The sequence below is a fragment of the Panulirus ornatus genome, chromosome 70 (assembly GCF_036320965.1).
Source record: "Panulirus ornatus isolate Po-2019 chromosome 70, ASM3632096v1, whole genome shotgun sequence".
Classification (NCBI taxonomy): domain Eukaryota; kingdom Metazoa; phylum Arthropoda; class Malacostraca; order Decapoda; family Palinuridae; genus Panulirus; species Panulirus ornatus.
In genome coordinates, this window is record NC_092293.1 from 7,640,393 (window position 1) to 7,648,911 (window position 8,519).

The window sequence follows — 8,519 nt, forward strand, 5'->3', positions numbered from 1 at the left end:
ATAATAATGATATTGATAATAGTAACGATGATCATGATAATAATAATGATAATGATAATGATAATGATACATAATAATAATGATGATGATAATGATAACAATAATAATAATATGGTTGCGAGGCGTGGGCTATAGATAGGGTTGTGCGGAGGAGGGTGAATTTGTTGGAAATGAGATTTTATGTGGTGCGAGGTTGTTTGATCGAGTAAGTAATGAAAGGGTAAGAGAGATGTGTGGTAATAAAAAGAGTGTGACAGAGAGCAGAAGAGGGTGTATTGAAATGGTTTGGTCACATGGAGAGAATGAGTGAGGAAAGATTGACAAAGAGGATATATGTGTCAGAGGTGGAGGGAATGAGAAGTGGGAGACCAAATTGGAGGTGGAAGGATGGAGTGAAAAAGATTTTGAGTGATCGGGGCCTGAATATGCAGGAGGGTGAAAGGCATGCAAGGAATTAAATTAATTGAAATGATGTGGTATACCGGGGTCGACGTGCTGTCAATAGATTGAACCAGGGCATGCGAAGCGTCTGGGATAAACATGGAAAGTTTTGTGGAGCCTGGATGTGGAAAGGGAGCTGTAGTTTTGGTGCATTATACGTGACAGCTAGAGACTGAGTGTGAACGAATGTGGCCTTTGTTGTCTTTTCTTAGCGCTAATTCGCGCGCGTGCGGGGAGAGGGGGTTGTCATTTTATGTGTGGCGGGGTAGCGATGGGAATGAATAAAAGCAGCAGGTATGAATTATGTCCATGTGTAGATATGTATATATGTCTGGTTATGTATATATATGTATACGTGGAAATGTATAGGTATGTATATGTGCGTGTGTGGACGTGTATGTATATACATGAGTATGTGGGTGGTTGGGCCATTCTTTCGTCTGTTTCCTTGCACTACCTCGATAACGCGGGAGACAGCGAGAAAGTATATTAGATAGATAATGATAATAATAATGATTATGATAATAATAATAATAATGATAATAATAACAATGATAATAATAATAATAATAATAATAATAATAATAATAATGATAATAATAATAATAATGATTATGATAATAATTGATAATAATAATAATGATAATAATAATAATAATAATAATAATAATAATAATAATAATAATAATAATAATAATAGTAATAATAATGATAATAATAATAATAATAGTAATAATAATAATTATAATTATAATAGTAATAATGATAATGATAATGATAATAATAATAATAATAATAATAATAATAATAATAATAATAATAATAATAATAATAATAATAATAATAATTATAATAATAATAATAATAATAATAACAATGATAACAATAACAATGACTATAATGATGATAATAATAATGATAATAATGATAATATTAATGATAATGAAAATAACACTAATAATAGTATAATAATATAGTAATGATAATGATGATAATGATAATAATGTGATAATGATAATGATAATTATAATGAATATGATGATATAATAGCAATGATAATAATGATAATAGTAATATTGATGATGATAATGATAATGATGATAATAATGACAATAGTAATAATAATAATAATGATGATAATAATAACGATAATAATGATAATAATAATAATGATGTAAGGTAATAGTAAAGATAATGATATAAGGATGATATATAGTACTGTACTCTACTAATAATAATAGTAATAATGATAATGATAATGATAATGATAATATTAATGATAATGATAATAATTATGATAATGATAATAAAATTGATAATGATAATGATAGTAATGATAATGATGTAAGTATATCAAATAGTACTGTAGTATAATAATAATAATAATAATAATAATAATAATAATAATAATAATAATAATAATAATAGTAATAGTAATGATAATAATAATAATAATAATAATAATAATAATAATAATAATAATAATAATGATAATAATAGTAATAATAATAATGATGATAATAATAATGTTGATGATAAAAATAATGATGATAATGATAATAAAATTGTTGATAATAATGATAATAGTAATAATAATGATGTAATTATGATAAATAGTACTGTACTATAATAATGATAATGATAATAGTAATAATAATGATGTTATTATGATAAATAGTACTGTACTATAATGATAATAATGATAATAGTAATAATACTGATGTAATTATGATAAATAGTACTGTACTATAATGATAATAATAATGATAATAATAATGATAATAATAATGATAATAGTAATAATAATGATGTAATTATGATAAATAGTACTGTACTATAATGATAATAATGATAATAGTAATAATACTGATGTAATTATGATAAATAGTACTGTACTATAATGATAATAATAATGATAATAATAATGATAATAATAATGATAATAGTAATAATAATGATGTTATTATGATAAATAGTACTGTACTATAATGATAATAATGATAATAGTAATAATACTGATGTAATTATGATAAATAGTACTGTACTATAATGATAATAATAATGATAATAATAATGATAATAATAATGATAATAGAAATAATAATGATGTAATTATGATAAATAGTACTGTACTATAATGATAATAATGATAATAGTAATAATAATGATGTAATTATGATAAATAGTACTGTACTATAATGATAATGATAATGATAATAATAATGATAATAGTAATAATAATGATGTAATTATGATAAATAGTACTGTACTATAATGATAATAATGATAATAGTAATAATAATGATGTAATTATGATAAATAGTACTGTACTATAATGATAATAATGATAATAATAATAATAATGATGTAATTATGATGAATATTACTGTACTATAATGATAATAACGGTAAAACATTCAATACAGTTGTCTCTTCCTAATATAACAAGACAATATGGTCTAAATATACCACATACCGGTGTTACACTGAGTTAAAAGAATTAAACTCCACAAACCATGATTTTGTCTTGATCTGTCCTTGTAACAGTATTTTGAACCTGTAGTCATCTTGGTGTATATTGTTTAGTTTTCGTAACCATTAAATGAATATAAGTCAACATGTTTTCAGGAAAAAATAAGTTTTTCCAATTGTATGTTTTTCATTTTCCATTGGATGGAAGCATCCCAGGGATTAGTGTATATCTTGTGTCCCAACCAACTGTTGGTTCCTGCTGTCTCTGGGTTAGTCATGTTTTATGGAAAAAAGAAAGATAAATATTTATCAGAAGCGGGACTCGAACCCACGCCCGGAAGACCAGACAATGATTTGAAAGCAGCGCCTTAAACCACCCGGCCATCTTGCCAGGAGAAAATAAATTTGGAAGTTCTCTCTAACTTACTAAACTGAACCAATTCCAGGAGCAAATGTATAGTATATACTTATAAGGTTAAGAGACGGGACAACACGAGTGTATAACTCTCTCCCATAATGCACACACACACACACACACACACACACACACACACACACACACAGAGCGGCGCCAGGCTGGAGGCGGGGCATCGTGACGTCACAGGCAAGTCCCTCCCCCCGCCAGATCCAAACATGTGTTGTGTCTGGTGATGGCGGTTCAAGATTTCCCACATTTATATTGATCTTTACATTATCATCCACTCCCAAAGTCACCTGGCATTCTTGTGTTTCAACAACAGACGTGATATATGCAACACCAGGCAAACATTGTACCATTATCTGATAGGTTAATTGGTGCACAATCAAGAACCAGTGAATTTCATCGCCGCCATAAGTAAGTAAGGAAGGTGACTTTAATGATGATAAATACGACCTGGTATGGCTGTGTCTACACACTACCGCCATCTGGTCAACCTGGTACGTACGAACCTTAACCTTAAAGTGGCCCACGTAAACGCCAACTTAAAATCTATCCATTTAACTGTCATTCATTAATTAGCATTTAAACACCATCTTTTAAACGTAAACCTTCCACTTGCATTATATTAACAAGTAATCTAAGATACGTCATACAAACACAAGGTTTAAAGCTGAAACTCGAACTTTTAAGTCCGTCAATTCAACACCTACTTTAGAATTAGCAAAAAAATGCGAATTTTTAACTCCGCCAAAAAGCAGCTTGTGTATGTAATGCTTCATTTAATTGAACATTTTTAAAGTCAGTTAAATTAATGGTATCCTTTGATGTTCATCATTAAAACATAAACCTATGAACTCTGTCTCTAGAACTAAGCACAAACTTTTACGTTCCATCATAGGAAAGGAAACTTGCAAAATCTATCAAAATTCGTCACATAACGCGAACTTTTCAACCTTCCATTTACCTGGGCCACTCTTCCCTGGCTGCCATTCATATTTTGTCCTTTTAAACTGTGACTTTATTACACTTTCATTCATTCATCATGACTTTATTACACTTTCATTCATTCATCATGACTTTATTACACTTTCATTCATTCATCATGACTTTATTACACTTTCATTCATTCATCATGAATTTATTACACTCATTCATTCATCATGACTTTATTACACTTTCATTCATTCATCATGACTTTATTACACTTTCATTCATTCATCATGACTTTATTACACTTTCATTCATTCATCATGACTTTATTACACTTTCATCCATTCATCATAACTTTATTACACTTTCATTCATTCATCATGACTTTATTACACTTTCGTTCATTCATCATGACTTTATTACACTTTCATCCATTCATCATAACTTTATTACACTTTCATTCATTCATCATGACTTTATTACACTTTCATTCATTCATCATGACTTTATTACACTTTCGTTCATTCATCATGACTTTATTACACTTTCATCCATTCATCATAACTTTATTACACTTTCATTCATTCATCATGACTTTATTACACTTTCATTCATTCATCATGACTTTATTACACTTTCATTCATTCATCATGACTTTATTACACTTTCATTCATTCATCATGAATTTATTACACTCATTCATTCATCATGACTTTATTACACTTTCATTCATTCATCATGACTTTATTACACTTTCATTCATTCATCATGACTTTATTACACTTTCATTCATTTATCATGACTTCATTACACTTTCATTCATTCATCATGACTTTATTACACTTTCATTCATCATTCATCAACTAGTTCGTCTCACTGATATTCCATTCATAAACTTCATTTGTGCATCTCATAGTTTGACCGCCATGTTGCATGTTTCCTTAATGTTTATAATTCTTTGTGTATTTAATAATAGAAGATTCAGTGATATTTCTCGTGGTACTGGAGTTAGAGTTAATAACTGAGATGGCATTATAATCTCTAACTCCAGTACCACGAGAAATATCATTGAATCTTCTATCATTAAATGCACAAAGAATTATAATCTTGATATAAGTGATTGTCTATACAAATTGCATAAATTTAGTGTTGATAAAATTTGTAAGGAATTCATCTTGTCCATATGATTAGTTTATGATACGCTTGTTGTCTGTCTCGGACAATCACATGTTTACCAAATGGCGTCCTAGCTACGTCTCTTCATTGTATATCAACTGAGTGTTATATTTCTCTCTTGTGTCTCCCCTGATGATGTGAGTTTTACACGAATCTGCACTTGGGAACTTATCGTGTTTATTTTCCCCGTGGACTCATAGGAATATACTTGATCACGCGCAGAATTGTGATCCTTTCCAATATATATATATATATATATATATATATATATATATATATATATATATATATATATATATATATCCTTCAGTATGTTTACTTTCGATAATGAGGAACAGAAGAATAAGCCAAGAAAGTAAATTTCGTCAAAGACATCTCTCTTTTCTGAACGCTGCTTCGTAAAGATTTTCATTAATTCAAATTGAAGAAAAAGACGTATTTTGCTATTGTCTGGTTAGCTCAGTGGTAGAGCGTGAGTCTCACACACTTAAGGTCGTGGGTTCGAGACCCACACCAGACATATTTTTTGTCTTTTTCTTGTTTCATTTTGTCCGCATCACATGTGTGCAACATTCAGTATGTTCGTCCAACGTTATAGTGAAGATCTTCACAATAAATTGGGGTTTTAGACCTTATCTGAAAGGGTCAGGTCCACCAAGACGTCCTTGAAACCTTCCAGAAGCTTCTGGCGATCCTCCTCCAACTGCTGGGCACATTAGAGTTAACATGGGCCGGACATCGGTTGTGGAACGACTTAATCTGCTTCCGGTAGTTAGCAGGGATGATAATGAGGGCTCTGACCTCATACCAGGTCAGCTTAGTTCCAGTCTATTACTTAGTTCCAGTCTATTGCTTAGTTCCAGTCTATTACTTAGTTCCAGTCTATTGCTTAGTTCCAGTCTATTGCTTAGTTCCAGTCTATTGCTTAGTTCCAGTCTATTGCAACGACAATAAAAAAGTAAAACTCATTTCTTCGTGAAAAATTGAGAGGAAAACACGAGAAGAACATGGAGACTTACCCTGTGGTTGTTTTGCCGGCAAGTCGGCAACGGTCGGTTAAGCAGTATTTTGCCGTGGGAATCTCAGTGCTTCATTTAATACTAAGTGCCAGAAAATGTTCTTGGGGGCGTAGCTCAGTGGTAGAGCGCTCGCTTGGCATGCGAGAGGACCCGGGTTCAAACCCCGGCGCTTCCATTTTTGTTCTTTGGGAAATTCATTTTCAGTCGTGTATATGTATATATATATATATGTATATATATATATATATATATATATATATATATATATATATATATATATATATATATATATATATATATATATATATATATATATATATATATATATATACACGTTGGGTCTGGTTAGTACTTGGATGGGTGACCGTCTGGGAACACCAGATGCTGTTATCCCTGGGGATAGGGAAGAAAGAATACTTGCCTCGTATTACCTGTGTGTCGTACAAGGCGAATAAAAGGAGAGGGAGCGCGAGACTGGAAATCCTCTCCTCTCATTTTCAATTTTCCAAAGAAAGGAACAGAGAAGGGACCAAGTGAGAATATTCCCTCAGAGGCTCAGTGTAGTGAGAGTGTAGTGAGGAAGAGCATAGTGATGATAAGGATATTGTCAAGACAGCTTGTAGTGAAGAAACGAATATAGTGAAGATCCGAATGTAGCAGAGATAAGGGTTATCAAAGAGTAAAGTTTATTCAAAATGATTATGTAGTGAAGATAAGAACTATTTTTAGTGAACATCAGGGAGTGCAATGATGATGATATGGTAGAAATAACGGTGTAGTGAAGAAGAGAATATAGTGAAGATATATTTAGTGAAAATAAGCTTGTAGTGAAGATACACGTTAGTGAATATGAGGTTGTAGTGAACTTAACCTTATTGACCTGATCCCCCAAATCCTCCAAACTCCGTTCAAGGGCGGATCCAAAGCCAACCGAAAAGGCTATTTCTCTGTGTATTGTTAGTGGTGGTGGTGGTGTGTAGGTGTGTGTAATCATCTATTTGCCCTCGTGGGGCCCCGTGTAAGTACGTTGTTTGTGTGAGCGGGTAAAATCTAAAGCCTTCCTTGAAACCAGCTTAGTCAAGATAAGGTCATATGAAGATGAGGTTGTAGTGAAGATTATAATAAGCCTTGCATAGTGAAGATAATGGGATTAAGGAGAGATGTAGTAAAGAAGATTATAGTGAGCACAAAAGGATTCAAGCTATGTGCAGGGTCGGCCTACGGGCTTGAACTTACATTTTAGGTCAAAGGCATCACCAGTACACCCCGGCCAGCCTTAAAGTTTATCCGTACACACACACACACACACACACACACACACACACACACACACACACACTCACACGCACACACACATAAGTACATGTATATATATATATATATATATATATATATATATATATATATATATATATATATATATATATATATATATATATATATATATATATATATATATTTTTTTTTTTCTTTTTTTTTTTTTTTTTGCTTTGTCGCTGTCTCCCGCGTTTGCAAGGTAGCGCAAGGAAACAGACGAAAGAAATGGCCCAACCCACCCCCATAAACATGTATATACATACGTCCACACACGCAAATATACATACCTACACAGCTTTCCATGGTTTACCCCAGACGCTTCACATGCCCTGATTCAACCCACTGACAGCACGTCAACCCCGGTATACCACATCGATCCAATTCACTCTATTCCTTGCCCTCCTTTCACCCTCCTGCATGTTCAGGCCCCGATCACACAAAATCTTTTTCACTCCATCTTTCCACCTCCAATTTGGTCTCCCACTTCTCGTTCCCTCCACCTCCGACACATATATCCTCTTGGTCAATCTTTCCTTACTCATTCTCTCCATGTGCCCAAACCATTTCAAAACACCCTCTTCTGCTCTCTCAACCACGCTCTTTTTATTTCCACACATCTCTCATACCTTTACCTTATATATATATATATATATATATATATATATATATATATTTATTTTTTTTTTTTCTTTTTTTTTTATACTTTGTCGCTGTCTCCCGCGTTTGCGAGGTAGCGCAAGGAA